The sequence below is a fragment of the Zootoca vivipara genome, chromosome 7, assembly GCF_965207765.1.
Source record: "Zootoca vivipara chromosome 7, rZooViv2.hap1.1, whole genome shotgun sequence".
Classification (NCBI taxonomy): domain Eukaryota; kingdom Metazoa; phylum Chordata; class Lepidosauria; order Squamata; family Lacertidae; genus Zootoca; species Zootoca vivipara.
The window spans coordinates 7654549-7673945 of record NC_142590.1 but is presented as its reverse complement, the minus strand read 5'-3'; the positions used below and the strand labels follow the sequence as shown (position 1 = coordinate 7673945).

Below are 19397 nucleotides of genomic sequence, written 5' to 3'. Positions count from 1 at the left end.
AGTAAAGCGAGATGAGCGCCGCAACCCCAGAGTCGTTTGCTGGACTTGTCTGTCAGGGGTCCTTTACCTTTTTAAAAAATTAAAATGCTGATATTAGACACTTCTTTTGCACCTTGAGAGGGCTGTGGAGCCCACACAATCCCAAACACTATCTGAGGGATGAGAACTTTATAACTTGGATCATTACACTATCCAAAAATCTATCTCCCATAAAAATGGGGCAGGCCCAGAGCCCTGTCTGGTTTCATCAGCAACTGCTCCTGACATGCCTCATTTGGCCTTCCATAAGTCTGCCATGAATTAAACTAATGAACCTGAAGAATAGCCTTCCCTTGGATCTAAGAGCTTCACACAATTCTCCATTCCTTCCACCCCACCCAACGTTCATGTTCAAAATCCACCATGCAATATCAACAACAGACCACACTATTTCACCCCTATTTTTGTGGGGGGCATTTGCTTGAGATTACTACTGAGTTAACCAAAATGACAATTTCCTTTCTCATATACGGCATACATGACCCTGGCATTAGCTTCTTGTTGAACACCAGCGGTCAGACTTGAGAAACGAGCCAAAATAACGATTCTGTTTTCCCTCTAAATGTTAAAATTAGCCTCTCTGCAGCTCAGTAGAGTCTGACTCAAGGTGGCTTCAGACTGTCGGAACCAGTTCTACACAAGCTCTTAAAATAAAGTTGTACTGGCTGCAACAGTACAACTTAACTAAACTTAATGGATTGTACCTTTTACTCACTGTGGTATAGACTGAATCAGCCCACACTTCACGATGCTAAACGTTTTCATGACTCTCCTCTTGGTTTCTGCATGCCCACAGCTGTGTTGGGTTCCTTCCCACAGAGTGATTTAATCACTCTGGACTGTCTTTCCCGTGTATAAACAGATGTTGTGAGAATGATGAGCATATCCAGCTGCATTTCATCAATTCAAGGATCTAATTCTTCTTTTAACCTATTTTTTTCCTAATACATATACAAGCGTGTGTGTGCGTGCACACACACACATAGTTTCCTTGTTATATTTCCAGCTATAGGATTGACTTGTGGGAGCACGTGTATTTCAAAATGTCAGTCCCTGAAGCACAGGAGTTCGGTATATGGGGTGGGGAGAGAAAGCAGCTTTTGCCAACCTTGTGCCCTCTAGATGCTGTTGGACTACAAACTCCATCAGCCCCAGCCAGCTCACATGTTCCTGGACATGCTCTACAACACCAGCAAACTGGAAACAGGGCCTCGCTGATGGAAGATAACTTCACTCGGTTGGAACAGAATTTAGTAAATGCTATGAGAACATTGTCCCTTCATTTAGCCAAACACCCTAGCAGAATTTCAATACTTTTTTTTTTAATGGCATCAGAATCCAAATTTGAAAACTCAGCCAGCCAACTTCAAAAACTGGGGGGGGGGGAATAATTCCAGCTCTGGGCTATGGCTTCTAACAATAGCCTGAGCACTTTTCACATGGCAAATATTTGATCCAAGGAGCCTTTATTTATCCCCTGTTGAAATAAAATATAACTAATTGGCTCAACAGTAGAGCCACTTCTGCTTCTTGGCTGCCCAAGATAGAGCTAGCTTTGCCAGGGCACATCATCCAAGCTCTGTAAGAAGATTTGTACTATTACCACTTGGTTCTCAAAAGATTCTGGAAAACAAAATCTTGGGCACCATAAGGGAAACTGTGGAGCGTTAAGCCAAACAGGAAAAAATATATAATTCCATTTAGTAGTAGCTTCCTAATGAACCCCATTAAGATTTAGCTATCCAGCCTGATGGTGCTCTGCAACCCATTTTATGTGATTTCCATCAAATCATTGCATAATACCAGTAATTTCCAGGCAAGACAGATCTAGCCATGGAATTCATCAAACCATGACCCTTATTCCATGGTTAAAAGATGCCACCTGTGAGTACAGAGGGCATTTGAGGCTCGACAGCCAGAAGACTTTTCTTCCTTCTTTTGCCTAGTGAAATTCAGGAGCTTCTTATCCATAGAGGCTAATGGCACAGGGCACCAGGGACTAAACCGCTTCTGGCACAATGGGACAGTGTGATGGAAACCAGAGTGCACAGAAACACTGTTTACCTTCCCGCTGGAGTGGTACCTACTTATCTACTTGCACTTTCGAACTGCTAGGTTGGCAGAAGCTGGGACAGAGCAACGGGAGCTCACCCCATCGCAAGGATTCGAACCGCTGACCTTCTGATCGGTAAGTCCAAGAGGCTCAGTGGTTTATATCACAGTGCCACCCGTGTCCTACCGCTGGTATAATACTGGTTTCAGTACCTCTTCCCAAATTCATCTTGACATTGGCACCTCCAGTCAAACCCCCTCTTTCTTTTGTGACTTTTCAATTTGTTATATTGCATTTAAGGTTGTGCTTCATTACAGCTATCAGTTTCTCGCGCCCCTCCACTATGCAGAGATGGTTTCAGCAGACCCTCTCTTCAACAATGCTTAATTAAGGACATTGGTAGCCTTCCCTCACAGAATAAAAGCTAGCCAGTTCAGAGGAGGCTGAATTGCTGCAATACGTAACAGGGAAGTCAAGTCCTGACTTTCAAGCCAAACCCATACTTTTGTGAAAAGTAGGACATCTCTTGGAATCAGATGCCTTCTTGCCCCCAAGCACTTCTCTACTTTGCATTGCCTTTATCACTATGAAATAGTGGTTAGTTTAGGATTTGAAGAAAGGCAGAGGGTTTGCAGTGCTGCAACAGTGAGCCCATATATTCCTAGCGTGAATTTGAAGAAAAACACTGAAATAATGGTAAGGTTGGGTTTTTTAAAATAATGAATAAATAAACACTATTCATTGTTTCCAAGAGAAGGAAAGGCACATTCCTTTAAGGCCAACATATTGTTTCCAATATAAGTTTTTGTTTCCCAAGTTTAATTGTTGCAGGGTTTTGAGGGGTGATCTTACTGGTCATTGCAGCTAGGTAAACCATCACTCTCTAGCTGCAGTCTCCAGGAAGATCATCCCACTCAAATGATGCCTGAGAAAAGCAGAAACACTAACTTGAAGAGAGCCAGTGTGGTGAAGTGGTTAAGAACGGTAGACTCGTAATCTGGGGAACTGGGTTCGCATCTCCGCTCCTCCACATGCAGCTGCTGGTTGACCTTGGGCTAGTCACACTTCTCTGAAGTCTCTCCTCCTCCTCTCAGCCCCACCCACCTCACAGGGGAAAGGAGATTGTTAGCCGCTTTGAGACTCCTTCGGGTAGTGATAAAGCGGGATATCAAATCCAAACTCTTCTTCTTCTTCTTCTTCTAACTGCTTGGGTGGGGTGGAATGTGTGCATGTGTATGTGGTTGTGTTGTGTGTGTACATGTGTGCATGGTTGGGATGAGTGTGTGTGATGCAGAAGAAGAAGAAGAAGAAGAAGAAGAAGAAGAAGAAGAAGAAGAAGAAGAAGAAGAAGAAGAAGAAGAAGAAGAAGAGGAGGAGGAGGAGGAGGAGGAGGAGGAGGAGGAGGAGGAGGAGGAGGAGGAGGAGGAGGAGGAGGAGGAGGAGGAAGGAGTTTGGACTTGATACCCCGCTTTTCACTCCCCTTAAGGAGTCTCAAAGCTCACAATCTCCTTTCCCACAACAAACACTCTGTGAGGTGAGTGAGGCTGAGAGAATCCAGAGAAGTGTGACTAGCCCAAGGTCACCCAGCAGCTGCATGTGGAGGAGCGGGGAAGAGAACCCGGTTCACCAGATTACGAGTCCACCTCTCTCAATCACTACACCACGCTGGCTCTCAGGGTTCTATGGCCTCCAAATGTACTCACCTACCCCCCCAAAGGATGGTGCTCTGTGCTTTAAGTTTAAGAGAAGAAAAGTGGGATAGTGGGCACACACCCTACTCGAGTGTACAACGAAAGCTAAATAGATAGTCCAATCTATAAACCAGGCATAGTCAATTTCTAGTTTATAATTTATTACCGTATGCAGATTTGGGCTGCCACAACCATGGGAGAAAATGGAGTATTCAGCATGCACAGGAACCTCGACGTGTGCAACAGAATACACATCAGGCTCTGAATCCAAAAAACGTTGTTATTGCTGTTGTTGCTGCTGTTGCTGTTATCATTATTCTGCCACTACATATGCATTCCTGGCTAATGAGGCATTCTGGAAATGTACTGCAGATTCAGCACTCTGCTAGTGTTGTAAAGGCAGAGAGCTATCCCTTTTCTGTCAGGTGCCCAATGAGACTAGTGTTACGTTAAAGATAATGCTTGCAGCTTTGGGGCACAATCCATTTGGGCCTTTTCCTGCACGAGTCCACCTGGCATGTGGCTCTATTCATTTCAAGGGGGTTCATGCAGAAGAACGTCTGGATGAGGCTTTGCACCTTGCACTGAATCACAGAATCCTAGAACTGTAGAGTTGGAAGGGACCCTGAGGGTCATCCGGTCCAACCCCCTGCAATGCAGGAATCTCAGCTGAAGCATCAATAACAGTTGGCCACCCAACTTCTGCTGAAAAATCTCCAATCATATGCATCTTCACTCCTGCATCATGATTTCTTCCCTGCCAGTCCTTAAGAGAGGCATATTGAGTGAGGCATGTAAAGGTAAAAAAGGTAATGTAAGCAGTACCTATTTATCTACTTGCACTGGTGTGCTTTCGAACTGCTAGGTTGGCAGAAGCTGGGACAGAGCAACAGGAGCTCACTCCATCATGCAGATTCGAACCACTGACCTTCTGATCGGCAAGCCTAAGAGGCTCAGTGGTTTAGACCATAGCGCCACCCATGTCCCATGCTGAGACATGTACACACAGGGGTGTTTCCCTTGCTCTGCTAATCCCACCCCTGAAATCTGCCACGATATATGGCAGCATGATAATTCTATGCAACAAGCAGTCAACCAGGATCCATCATTTGCCACCACCCTTTTAAAAAAAACTATCCCTGTGCATTTTACAACAGCCTGCCAACACAAAGGTCAAACAGCAGGAAACCAGAGTCTTGTGTCATCTTAAAGGCTAACTCAATTCACAAGACCTTATGTCCTAATAAATGTGTTAGCCTTTAAGGAGCCGCGAGACCCTTTGTTGCTTTTGCTACAACAGACTAGCACACCAACCCTCCTGGGGGCAGAATAAAGACAGCAGAGGTTTTCTGGGCATGGAGAAAAGTTCCATCTGCTAAGATGCCAGGCGTTTATCCTGTTATATAAAACGCTGAAGTAGGCAGGGTCAGCAAAAGAAAAAAAAAATGGTGGCAACTCCAGTTCACTCTGTGTTTTGGAGCGAGTCTGCATTTTGGACACATCCTGAAAACTTCCATGGAGAATTTGATCCTAAATGCTTTTTTTAAGAAGCAGGCTACAGCCAAAATAGTACCTATGAGAGTTGTAAGGCTGCTGGGCTTTTGTGCCTCTCTCCCTGGTAAGGTAAAGGTAAAGGGACCCCTGACCATTAGGTCCAGTCGTGACCAACTCTGGGGTTGTGGCACTCATCTCGCATTATTGGCCGAGGGAGCCGGCGTATAGCTTCCAGGTCATGTGGCCAGCATGACAAAGCCGCTTCTGGCGAACCAGAGCAACACACGGAAACGCCGTTTACCTTCCCGCTGTAGCGGTACCTATTTATCTACTTGCACTTTGACGTGCTTTTGAACTGCTAGGTTGGCAGGAGCTGGGACTGAGCAATGGGAGCTCACCCCATTGCAGGGATTCGAACCGCCAACCTTCTGATCGGCAAGCTCTAGGCTCTGTGGTTTAACCCACAGCGCTCCCTGGTAACATCTAGTAAAAGAAAACCACCTCTTCTCACTCTGGGTTTCCAGGCAATCTCCTGCAGGTGACAGCTGCAAGTGAAATGGAGGGTGGGGCAGGGAGCACACATATTTTACTAGGCATTAGCAGCGAGATGGAAAACAAGGGATGTCCAGCCGCTGCTCCAAAAGTGGTGAAAGTGTTGATGGCACAGTCTCACAGAAGTATTTTAGGTTTTGCTGCCATGGGTGAATACTTGTCAGCTTGTTTCAGAAACTGGTCACAAATTAAAAGTCTCCTAGGAGAACTCTCTCTCTCTCTTGCAAAAAAACAAACAACATTTTTCCTGAGACAGATCAAAATGGACTTGCAGTGCTGTTGTGCTATGTTATAATACCTTAAACCTTGAGAACAATAACATTCCATTCATTTTACATTATGGGCTAGCTATGCGGATTTACACCCCAAACCTGGAGAATATGGGTTTCAGTAGCATCGCCAGTTAATAACAATCTCCGTGACTGCTCTGTGTGCCACCCCTCTCCCTCTCCCCATCCCCAGCTGCATTCTCAGGCTGGCCTCCAACTCTGCTGCTCTTACTGGTGGAGTCAGCATTGAGATATTTGCACATTCTGGGCATAGATGCTGCTGAGAGTGCTAGATTTGCACAGAAAAAAGCTGCAAAGGAAACAAGGCTGTTGGTGGTAGGGGTTTGTGTGTGGTGTGCGTGTTTTAAGGTTTTTGGCACTTACAACAGAGGGTGTTGATTAAATTTTCATACCTATCTTGACAGATTGAACAGAGAGGGGAGGGGAGGAAAGACACAAGAAATGGGACTATTTTGCAAATGTTGCCAGCTCAAAAACTTTCAGGGCACAGTTCCAGCTGTTCACACAAGCTCTCCGCATGCTCTAATAATTCAAGCGCACACTCCAGATCGCTTGGGATCCTGTCACCTTCTCATCCTTTAAATCTCTTGTTTTCATTTGCACTTCTCATTATTTTTGGGTTTTGCGGGGAATATTCATGCAGCCACTGGAATCAGCAGTGTAAGCTACTTCCCGGTATCACAAAAGAGAGGAAGTGGGGCTACCCCAAAAGGATTGCAAGAAACATCACAAAGCAGCAGAATACAATGAAAGACTATGAAAAATGTGCATATTGTTGTGTATCTGCCAAAACAGTAACATCATACTGATATTCTTCCGAAACTGCAAGAGTATGCTCCAGAAGTCCTACTGGATATGATCTAGTTGAGATACCTGAATTGCAAGGAATTAGACTAGATGTCCCTCAGGGTCCCTTTCAACTCTACAATTCTATGATTTCATAATACAAATACACAGATTCACGTATGTGACACACACACACCCAATTTTATTGTTTTATCTTTTTGTAAACCACTTTGTGGTGTGTGTGTGTGTGTGTGTGTGTGTGTGTGCGTGTGTTTACAATTAAGCGCTCTCTCACTCTCTCTGAACTGAGCCACCTTTACATCATTTACCCTCTTCACAAATTCTGTCGCTAGCCATATGAAAATACATGTACTAAAGAACTTTGGTTTCTTAACAACAGGTAAAAGGTAAAGGTAAAGGGGCCCCTGACCATCAGTTCCAGTTGTGTCCGACTCTGGGGTTACGGCGCTCATCTCACTCTATAGGCCGAGGGAGCCAGCGTTTGTCCGCAGACAGCTTCCAGGTTATGTGGCCAGCATGACAAAGCTGCTTCTGGCGAACTAGAGCAGTGCACGAAAACGCCGTTTACCTTCCCACCAGAGCGGTCCCTATTTATCTACTTGCACTTTGATGTGCTTTCGAACTGCTAGGTGGGCAGGAGCTGAGACCGAGCAACAGGAGCTCACCCCGTTGCAGGGATTCGAACCACCGACCTTCTGATCAGCAATCCCTAGACTCTGTGGTTTAACCCACAGCACCACCTGGGTCCCTTAACAACAGGAGACCAAAATAAAGAAGAGATAAAACAAGGGGGCCCCAACAGTACAGTACAGGAAGGGCTATACTTCTGCTCTAGGAAAGACTTTGGTCAAAGAATTAGATTTTTGAGGAGGGATGTGAAGGCAGAAACAGAAAGGTGGCTCAATAGGGATAGGCCAGAATAGGCTTCTCTTGCTCCAGACATGAGAAGTATCACAGCAGAAGGGATCAACCATGGAGCAAGAGAAGGGAACAAGAAAAGCCAATAGGAAATGAGCTTCCTTTGAACAGAGACAGTAAGAAATGAAATGAATGTGGATGGACGAGTGAAGACCACTTTGAATTTGTTCTCAAACCAATTTAGCTGCCGACATGGCTACCCTCAGCAAATTCTGAGAAGGTGTTGTCAGGAGTCCCAGTTTCCAGCTTGAGAACACAGCAAGCATGGCTAATTAAAAAGGAAGATTTATTGCAAAAACAAACAGTGTTCTCCGGATGGCTCTAACATGCCGTCTCATAAATCATGATGACCCTTCTAACTGCTTCCTGCGAGACCTGAAGCAGCTGAACTTTTTCCTCTGACTTCTTTTGCCCTGCCTCCTATCTTGTAGCCCTCCCATTCACCAAGACCTGGGACTAAGAGGGTGAGCCCCCGTCTCTTCCTCATTCACTGAGGGACTGTCTCCTCACCCTTTCCTGCCTGCTTCCTTCTCTATTCGCTGTCTTTTGCACTTCTCCAGAGCGTTGGCAGGGCTCTGGCTTGCCCTCCCTTATTCTCTTATCAACTGGCATTCCTAATGGTGCGGGAGTTAGCACTAAGCTATACTCATCTTGCCTGGCAATTAACCCTCTCTCTTCCTGGCTACTTTCCTTCCCTGGGAGCTGGTTGCAACCTTTCCCTGGGAGCTGGCGCATTCATGACAGGTGCTGTGGATTCTTGGTTAGGAATCACAAGCTCCTTCAGAGAACTATGATTGCATGTCAACTGATTGGAAAATTCATAACTGATGGATGGAGCATGGGATCTGCCTGTGGAAGATCCCAGCTTCAGTCCTAAGTATCTCAAGTAAAAGGTTGTCAGGTGTCAGGGCTGGAAAAAGGCCTCGGCCTGAGAACTTAGAAAGTCACTTCCAGACAAGAGTAGACCATACCAGACACGGCGGATCAATGGTCACAATACAATAAGATGGCTTTGCAGGGAGCTATAATTGTTAAATAGGTCAGGAACCAATTAAAAGCTGTATGTACGTAGGTGCGTGTACGAGCCCATATGCCTTGAGGGTAGATTGAGAGGAGAGGAAGTTTGGATTCAAGTGACTCACACATGCCTCATCTATGTGGGCCAAACTTTTCTCCCCACAACAGCTACTGCCTGCTTCTAAGTGCTGGAATCTTTAAGTGACGAATCCATCCCTGATAGCATCGTCACAAGGTAGGCGAAAAGGGACACCAAAATCCGCCCATTGTCCAGGGAAGAGAGTGGGAGAGCATTAAATGTAAAGTTTAAGCGCTGTAACAGATACAGAGTGATTTCATGCGACATTAAAAGTTCCTATTTTCCCCCGGGACTTTAATTTGGGTGCAAACCTATTCCTCGCTTTAACAACATCCACACAAATGGCATGAGCAAGACTCAAAGGTTCCTATACGCTGTCATTCTGCATTTCCCTGGGAGCCATCCCAGCCCCCACTGGACCCTTCTGAATAGAAATGCACTACTTTTGTGTGTGAAAATGGGGTCCCAGAGTCTGAAACCATTTGCCTTATTGCATGCTGCATGTTCAGTGCCCTAATCTCTCAACACCGATAGGCTGTTGTTGCAACATAGATCCAAACCACTGCTGTGAATCACATGCCTGTTGTTCTCCGTATGCTGACAAGAAGACATCCATCTCTACATCCCTTGTGCAAATGATATCACCAGGTCTTTTATCCCAGCATGCCGTCACCAAGGGTCTTAGAATGCAGAAAGACCTCCCCTTTGTCGCTCTTCTTCACATGCTGTTGTTGCTGCTCCCACTATTACCCAGTAAAGAAGGGTGCTTTGGAGAGTTGGAGAGCTAGCAGGGCACATGGTTTGAGGTGGAGTTCAGGGAGAGCCAGCAGGTAGAACTGGCTCTGAAAATACTCAAGGCTGCAATCTTAAATCCACTTACATGGGAGCTGCTGTTGGCATCCATCTGTCTTGAGAGACAATGAAGCACATCTCCGGTGGTGAAATCAAACCACTGTATAAGCAGTACCAAAGTGCCCTCCCATGGGTACAAGCCTGGGCAGTGTCTATGGGGGTCCTGGATTGCCCAGATGACAAGACACAACCCCCTTGGCCTCGCTGATGTGGTTCAAAGGAAAGGAAAGCAATATGTTTGGCATCAGCTGGGTGTCAGAAGTTGCTGCAAGGAAGGTATACAAGGCATCATCCAACCACCTTAGGGACTCCACTCCAGATGTGTATAGGCTTTACTCCTTAGCTCTCCCAAAGCTGTCCCACAAGGCAGCGGGCGTTTGGGATCAGATTTTTCCTTTTCCTAGATGGGCTACTTTCCTGGGCTGACGAGCCCCATCTGCTACTCACTTCCCTCTACAGGATGTGCAGAAACTGACTTCTCGACTGTTGGACCCAGTATTGGTCTTGTCTGCTCAATTCACCAAAGCCTGTCTTCACATGCAGGTAAAAGGTAAAGGACCCATTGATGGTTAAGTCCAGTCAAAGGAGACTCTGGAGTTGTGGCGCTCATCTCATTTTCAGGCCGAGGGAGCTGGCGTTTGTCCTCAGACAGCTTTCCGGGTCATGTGGCCAGCAGGACTAAACCACTTCTGGCGCAACAGGACACCATGATGGAAACCAGAGCACATGGAAATGCCATTTACTTTCCCTCCACAGTGGTACCTATTTATCTACTTGCACGGGTGTGCTTTCGAACTGCTAGGTTGGCAGGAGCTGAGACAGAGCAACGGGAGCTCACCTTGTCACGGGGATTCGAACCACCGAGCTTCTGATCAGCAAGCCCAAGAGGCTCAGTGGTTTAGCCCTTCTTTGGGGATCACTTGTAGCTGAGTAAGATTGTCTTCCATAAACACGGTTTTAACAATGAGTCCGTAAGTGACTGTGGAGGCCAATTTTGGATCCACACGTCCTTCCACAGTGGGGACATTGGTTTCCGGGCGGGAGTTGATCACCGTGTGGATTTGCCAAGCACGTTTCTCCCTTGCGTCCTGAGTTCGAGTGTCTTCAAAGCCCATGACACCTTTGGTAAAGGCTGTTCTCCAACTGGAGCGCTCGCAGGCCAGTGTTTCCCAGTTGTCAGTGTTTATACTACATTTTTTTAGATTTGCCTTGAGACAGTCTTTAAACCTTTTTTGTTGACCACCAACATTACGCTTGCCATTTTAAAGTTCGGAATAGAATAGTTGCTTTGGAAGATGATCATCAGGCATCTGCACAACATGACCAGTCCTACAAAGCTGATGTTGAAGAATGGTGTTTAGACGACAGCGCCACCTGCATGGGAAGTTCCTGACTCACCATCGGTTTGAGACCCATCAGGTGCCCTCACCTGGTTTAGCTGGCCAGTTGAAGCCGTTTCCCAGGATGTGGCCGCTGTCAAATGCTGACAGCTTCTAGGGGCCACAGGTGAGAGCTGAGTGCAGGGTGGGGACCAAAGGTGGACAAAAAAGGAGCACAATTTGTCCCCCAAGAGAGGTGCTACCCCTACCCTAAAACTCCATACACTCCGTTCAGTGAAACTTACTTCTGATTACAGTCAGGATTGCAGCCTTAGACTGTGTACACACTAAAATGTGCTTTCAGTGTGCTTTGAAGGTATATTGTGTATGAAAAGTCAGTGCACAGTCAGCAGGAGTATCCTCTGCCCCCTCTAGTAATCCCAGCTCATTATCAGCTTTCCACAAGTTTCTCGGGCCATTTAGCTCATTGCAGTTGAGAAACCGTCCTCTTGAACTTTCTATCCCCTTGTCAGACTGCCTGTGAACAAGGATTAATCTTCCTTAATCCACTTTGCCTGCCCCGTTCCTGCCCTCTTTGTTTCAAATGTCTACATCTCCAGCTTCCCTGAGCAAGCATGGATTCAATTAAGTCTCGAAACTGTTGCTCTGATGTGTGCAACCACAGTCCCAGAGGACCCCAGTGCAGTCCTGGAAAAGCCAAAGGCTGTGGCAGCCCAATAACAGCAAAAGTCTCCTGGAGAGAGGAGCCTTCTCTTTCAACATCAAAGGGCGGCTGCCAGAAAAAGGGAAAACGCAACACAACATTCCCTTTCTTGTTGTGCCAAAGTGCAGAGAGAGAAACGACCAGGGAGAGAAGCAGGGACAAACAGAAACCCTTATCCTAACTGCAAAAATTTCAGCAGTCCCTTTTAAATAGGTGTGCGTTGCTTCCGCCTCCTCACTGACATGGTGTAACAAACATTGGTGTGAACGAAATGTGTACCCACACCTTGTCTGTTATCTGAGGACCCAAGCTTGCACATGGAACAAAAATGAATAGCAAATCCTCCATCGATTTTTCGCAAAGCAAGAATGCGGACTAAGTAGACCTTTTCAGCTGGCTTGAAATCGATTTATGTATTTTGCTTCTGTTCTGCAAGTAAGACCTGGGAGAGTAAAATCTAGTTATGTGTAATCAACCTTGTGAAAATGGGACTTGTAAGGTAAATTGTGAAAATACCCCCCTCTTTAATAATAATAAAAAAAGGTTACTGTGTGCAGTGACACTAGCTCAGGCATAGGCAAACTCTGTCCCTCCAGATGTTTGGGACTACAATTCCCATCATCCCTAGCTAACCGGACCAGTGGTCAGGGATGATGGGAATTGTAGTCCCAAACATCAGGAGGGCCGGAGTTTGCCTAGCTATCATGGTGCAACTCATAGCTTTGGCTTGCTCATGTACCAAAATGCAGGCTTGCAAATAGATACCCAGCTAGTCAACATAAGCGAGAATGGCCTTCAGACAATAAGGCGGGGTTTTAAAAAAGAGGAAGGCAATTGAGTCTTCCCCCTTTTGTCCACCAGTGTGTTACAAATAACTAACATGTGTTGACCAATTTAAAATAAAATAAAATTGTGGTGAACTTATCCACATAATGTGAATGTACTGTTTCCTTTTCTATAAAGCAAGTGGGCACAATCTACGGTAGTCAAAATTCACTTTTAAGCACCATTGATTTAAATGGAAGTGTTAAAACATGTGCTTAAGAATCACCTGTGGATATACAAATTGCATTTAAAAGTGTTTAAATTTGGCTGGATTGCTCTCTCTCTATATATATAACTGCACATTTAGATACTTATTATATAATGAAAGCTTTTAGGCTTTAATCCTATGCTTGCTTGGGAGTCATCTGCAATTTACTAGAACCGACTTTCAAATAAGCATGTATTTGGGCTGCAGATTTTATCCTAGAAGGAAATATACACACATACACGAGCATCAAGAGTCAAGCATGTCATCCACTTGCCCACGGTGGGCATATGTTCTGGTTGTCAGATCTGCAGGGCACACCATGTCCTGCCATATACAGATGTGCATTTAATCTTACCAGCCTGCAATTCCATATGTTAAAATACAACGATGACCTATTACTGGGATGACCTGCCTAGATAGTCACAACCTGCTACTGCCTTCAGGTTGGTAAACAACAACAACAACAACACCAACAACAACAACAACAACAACAACAACAACAGGTTTGATGGAAAAATCTAGGAACCAAGAATCTAGAGTTGTGATTGGCACAAGTGGGCCGCTAGGCGTAAGTTTGCCTCAGGCGAACCAATGTTACACGTTTTATTACTCATGGATGATAAGGCTTTGTAACTTGAACAATGACTCATATTCCCAATCAAACTGTAAGCTGAAACGCATAAAAACCATCACTGTCGCAGAGCTATTGGGGATTCAGTCCACAGTTCCAAAAAGGAGCTGGTGGGCTGGTTTCTGCTTCCATTTAGGTAAAGGTAAAGGGGCCCCTGACCATCAGGTCCAGTCGTGTCCAACTCTGGGGTTGCGGCGCTCATCTCGCTCTATAGGCCGAGGGAGCCGGCGTTTGTCTGCAGACTGCTTCCGGGTCATGTGACCAGCATGACATGGCTGCTTCTGGCAAACCAGAGCAGCGCACGTAAACGCCGTTTACCTTCCCGCCGGAGCGGTCCCTATTTATCTACTTGCACTTTGATGTGCTTTCGAACTGCTAGGTGGGCAGGAGCTGGGACCGAACAACGGGAGCTCACACCGCCGCAGGGATTTGAACCGCCGACCTTCTGATCAGCAAGCCCTAGGCTCAGTGGTTTATTTATGCTATTATTAATCTGGACTTCACACAGGGATTAGGACCCAGATGATGCCCGCCTTAACTACAGACTGGCGGGTAGGCTCAGAGCTACCTCATTCTGAGGTCACAAAGGAAACTTGGAATAGCCAAGGGTATTTTCCTTTCTTCCTCCATTCTCCTTTAGAGGGTTTGCTAAAGTGGGAAGGGGCGTCACACCACAATTTCCAGCATACAGTGGTACTTTTGGTTACAAACTTAATTCGTACTGGAGGTCCGCTCTTAACTTCAAACCGTTCTTAACCTGAGGTACCACTTTAGCTAATGGGGTCTCCCGCTGCCGCTGCGCAGCCACCACACGATTTCTGTTTTCATCCTGAGGTAAAGTTCTTAACCCAAGTACTACTTCCGGGTTAGCGGAGTTTGTAACCCGAAGTGTTTATAACCCGAGGTACCACTGTATTCCACACAAAAGTGGGGGGTCTAGGGGGAGAAGGTGTGGGATGTATGATCACTGAAGCAGTCAAGTGCAACATTTTCCTGTTGCCTAGAGTGGACAGCCCTATTTAGGGAAGCTTTAAATGTTTAATAGATTATTGAATTTTAATATTATGTTGGAAGCCGCCCAGAGTGGCTGAGGAAACCCAGCCAGAAGGGTGGGGTATAAATAATAAATTATTATTAATTATTATTAATTATTATTATTATGGATATTTCACATATTCAATTTTCTTTTGTGGAAAAGGGAAACATGGTTTTTTTGTGTAAATTATTCTGGAATGCTAGCTGATTTCTCTCTCCTGCAACTTTTGCTTTTCCCAAACAAGAGAGCTTATTAATTGTGCGTATAACATTGCACCATTCTGCTTGGTCCCTTTTCCACAACCTTGTATCTGCTCTAAGCGCCTTTGGGTACAAATCTGGTCTCTATTCTGTCTTTCTGCCTGAGCATGCATTTTAATTAGAATAACTTCTGCTCTCTCGGTGCTTGTTAGCATTCCCTTTTGGAAAGCAGGTGTCACTTGTTCTCTCTCCATGCATATCCCCTGACTCATGCCAAAGAGAGAATGTTTCTAACAACCACCTTGCCTGGAACTGATCATCACTTTCATCACAAATGTATCTGTCTCTAGCTTAGGGGTTAGCAACTGGCAGCTCCTGGGCTGAATCTTGCCCCTGTGCTTGACCCCCACACTCTGTTGTCAACCCTCAAGGGAACCAAGGATGTGGCAGCGTGCAGTGATAGGAAATGGCCTCCTGACCTGACAGCCCTCAGCCTCCCCCATGACAACCTCTAGTGGTTTTGTGTGTGTGTGTGTGTGTCCAGCCTCGCTTTGACTCCATGGGGACTATGTGAAGAACAGGACTAGGGCTGTGCAGAAACCTTCCATGTCACTAAGGACCCTGAAGAGCATGCTGTCACATTCAAGATGCCTGAATCTCCCCCCCCCTCAAAACCCTTTGCCTGTCTCCCTCAGAGACACCCCCCCTCATGTTGTGCTTGAACCCCTGGCCCAACCCCAGACTCACCCCAGCCCCTTAGGAGGAGAGGTAACACAAGGCCTGGCAAGAACACAGTCTGTGGAGGAGTGCTTGCCTGGCAGGTAATTGAAAATATATTATTTTTGTTCCAAATGCCACCAAAGCTTTATTAAAACATGCTGCTATTTTTATAAGTCACTGTTGTTCAAGCTGCATTTGAAATTGTGTTGATCAGAATTTGTTGTCCCGTTTAATTGTTGTCAGCTGCCCTGAGGTTGCTTTAAAAAAAAAGGAATGGCATTGAAAAATAAACGGATAAAATAGAAGGAAATGAATGAATTCATTTCTTGATATTCACTTCCCTCGCAGCTGAATGCATCAAATAACTTTGGTCTCCTGAGAGAGTAGTCCAGTCTCTCAATCTCTCAGAGACGAAACACTAATAATTATTCTCTACAGTAGCCTTGCTGAGGCACCGATGGTCGCTATTTGTAGTTATTTACAGCAGCACAGGCCACAGGAACCAAGAAACAAGGGCTTTGTTTCCCAGCAGAAAGGGGAAGGCACCAATCTGAGCACTTAGCTGCTCTGCTACTTCCCAGCTGGGGGAACACAGCCACCATGCCTGCAGTTGGGCACCATCATTAAGAACTATGTTCTTTCTTGCTGCCTACCTCACCGAAGGAAGTCTGCCAAGCCTTTAAGCACGGTTACATGATCAGATTCCTATAGGAGTTGTATTGCATACTTATAATGGAATTATTTCGCTTCAATACATGTACTACCGCAGTTCATGGCGGGGGGGGGGGTGGAGGAGGAAGAGATGTGAAGGGACAGGAAGAGTTTGATGGGGGTTGCTGAGACGCCTTATTTTAGATAATTAGCAAATGTGTCTGCCCTCAGAAGACTTGCTTTGTCAGGAGCCTAATCGCTGTTTCTAACTTGTATACCTTGCTGGTTCCCCCATGCCTGATGTTATGACAGCAGCTGCATGGGTGTACAGATCATGCCATATGGCTAAGTCACAAAAGAGGGGGGAGGCTACCCAAATGCAGGTGTTCATCCAATTCTATTTTTATTCATCTTCAGCAGCAGCAGCAACAAACCTAAAAGAACACTGGAACAGTGTCTTGCAGTTGAATATAGTTGCGGAGATTGACAGTGGTTTTCTATGAAAGTGCCCTGCAAAGTTAGGAGGAGGTGGCCAGGATGCACCCAGGTTGCCAACAGAGAAGATGTGGCTTAGGAGGCACCACACAGACCGGATGATCCAGCAGCACACACCCAGAGAGGAGCACAACCAGACACAAATCAAGGGTCCAGCTGGAGCTCCCTCAGCAGTCAGCCCCACCACCTGCCATGACCCTACATTTGTTCAGTCCTTCTTGCCTGAGCACCTGCAGAGAAACCAACAGAGCACTGGATGAGTCCCATGTTCTAAGCTAGATGTCAGAAGTCCAGCCCCCGGCTGATTTCTTGTCAAAACAAGCAGATAGCTCTGGGAGGCTTTAACACAGCCTCCACCACCATCAATCAAGATGACCCTTCTGAAGACTGCTTCCGGCGTGACCAGAAGCAACTGAACTTCCGCTTCATATGCCTTTTGTTTTGCTTCCTATCCTGCAGCCCTCCTATTCGTCAAGATCTCGGACTGAATGGGTCAGCTCCCTCCTCTTCCCCATTCTCTGAGAGGCTGTCTCTTAACCTTTTCTCACCTTTTTGTGCTTCCAGCGAACTTTGACTGTGTTCTAGCTTGCTCCCAGTCATTCCCTTATCAGTCGGCATTACAAGGGGTGGGGGAGTTGGCACTAGTCGATGCTCATCCTGCGTGGCAGTTAACCCTCTCTGTCCTTGGCTGCTTTCTTCAAGGCAACCTTTCCCTGGGAGCTGGCTCATTCATGACACTACAGCATATACAATTTAAAGAGGTGAATCACTTCATACATCACAGCCTGCTTGCCTTGGCTCTGTCAAAGCCTTGGAAGTTGTCAAAGCACACTGTCAGCCGAAGATCTGGCAAAAAATGTTTCCCTTGAGTTTTTTTCTGCACCACCATCCCATTTTTATCTAGCTGAAATTTCCATTTTCTGAAACCTTTTCCCTGTCCTGTCCAACTCTGGTCTGCCCTACAGGCCCCCAGTGGGGAAAAACACAACAGATGTAAGAGGTTTGACAGAAGCATACCATCCCATGATGTACATAGTATTTGACTTTTTCCTCTCTTGCCTCTGGTGCAACAGGTTTAGGTTTTTGAAATCCAAAAGCACGGGAAATTTACCAGAATTAAAAGTACAGTAAGAGAAAAGTACGCATCACGGATTGTGATCTTTTCCTCAAGAAAGAAAAAGAAAAATCCTTAACTTTCCTAAAAAGAAAAAGTTATTAGTCTGCGAAACAAAAAAAAAAAAGGAAAGTTACCCTGCCCACTCACACATACAAAGAGACAGCAAGAAGAAAACAAATAAATTATTCCAATTTTCAAGTTTTTTCACTTAGCAATCTGGAGGTACTTATTCACTCCAGGCAACTGTTGGATTTTTTGAATAGTCAAGTTACTTTAGAGCCGGTCTAATGTAAATACTGTCTGTTTAAGAGAAACAGGTGCCGGTGTTTCTGTTAATTGCTCACAGGCGTGGGCTCTGCTTCTTGTATATAAGGCTCTGCCAGAAAGCCTTCTGTATCTCTTAGTTAGATCTTTCAGTTTGATTCATCTCTTAGTAGATCACTCTCTCAGTTGTTCTCAGTTTAAGAGATTCCTTAGTTGAATCTTAGTTTGAGAGCTGCTTAGTTATAAAGCTAGTTTACTGTTAATTCTTTTAATGGGAGTTATGTGGGAGTTTGTGGGAGGTTTGGAATGGGTTGAAGGTTGGAATGTTGCTAAGAGAGAAAGCGTTTATCTTTAGTTTAAAGTCTCTTTAGAGTAAGTTTGTTTTTCAGTTAAAGAAACCCAACAGTTTGTATTTTCTTCTGTATGCTTTTACAAGCGTACAGCTAGTAAGGGGTTTCATTTAAGGGAGATAGTTTCCTACGCTCTTGGTAGTGTTTTCTTAGCCAGGTCAACTTCTGACTGCGTATACTCTGTGTGAAGCGTACTTTAAAGGGCCGCTGTAAACTGGGATATATGATTTAGATTAAGCAAGTTTCAATACCCAGTTTTCTCCTATATTATTCTTATCACATATATATATATATATTATTTCTCAATAGCAACCACACATTAAGTCTATGCGAGCCTGCTGTCCACACTGTCCACACTTGGGAAAGGGAGGCAGGTGTGGTTTAACATGGTGCTACTGTACCAAAAGCTAGGGGCGTCACAGTCAGGAAAACACTGCAGCTTCAGCTCACTTGTTAAAATAATGCCTGAGGATGTACCAAACCCCCACAACTCATACACATTATACAATTTAATATAGAAGCACTGAAGGGAATAGATGTAATACTGTGAAAAAGTAGAAACAAGCTTACTTGTTCACTAAATTTTAACCCCACTGGTCTACTACCCTTAGTATCGCAGGATTGCCATGACAGCGCTTGGACTAAAATTGTCAACCAAAAGCTTTACTTTTCTGGTTTATCACCACAACAGTTATTAACATTCAGCTTCAGTAAAGCAAATAATTTAATTTGTTGTTGTTGTTTAGTCGTTTAGTCATGTCCGACTCTTCATGACCCCATGGACCAGAGCAAGCCAGGCACTCCTGTATTCCACTGCCTCCCACAGCTTGGTCAAACTCATGTTCGTAGCTTCGAGAACACTGTCCATTTTGTCCAACCATCTCGTCCTCTGTCGTCCCCTTCCCCTTGTGCCCTCAATCCTTCCCAGCATCAGGGTCTTTTCCAGGGAGTCTTCTCTTCTCATGAGGTGGCCAAAGTATTGGAGCCTCAGCTTCAGGATCTGTTCTTCCAGTGAGCACTCAGGGCTGATTTCCTTCAGAATGGGATCATTGCCTTCAATTCTTT

The 19397-nt window shown here is 45.4% G+C and overlaps 1 protein-coding gene across 1 annotated transcript in view; it reads right to left on the bottom strand.

Moving 5' to 3' along the window:
* Nucleotides 1-19397, bottom strand: part of CACNA1E (calcium voltage-gated channel subunit alpha1 E) — a 327543-nt gene that overhangs the window by 202332 nt on the left and 105814 nt on the right. The gene's annotated exons all lie outside the window — the stretch shown is intronic.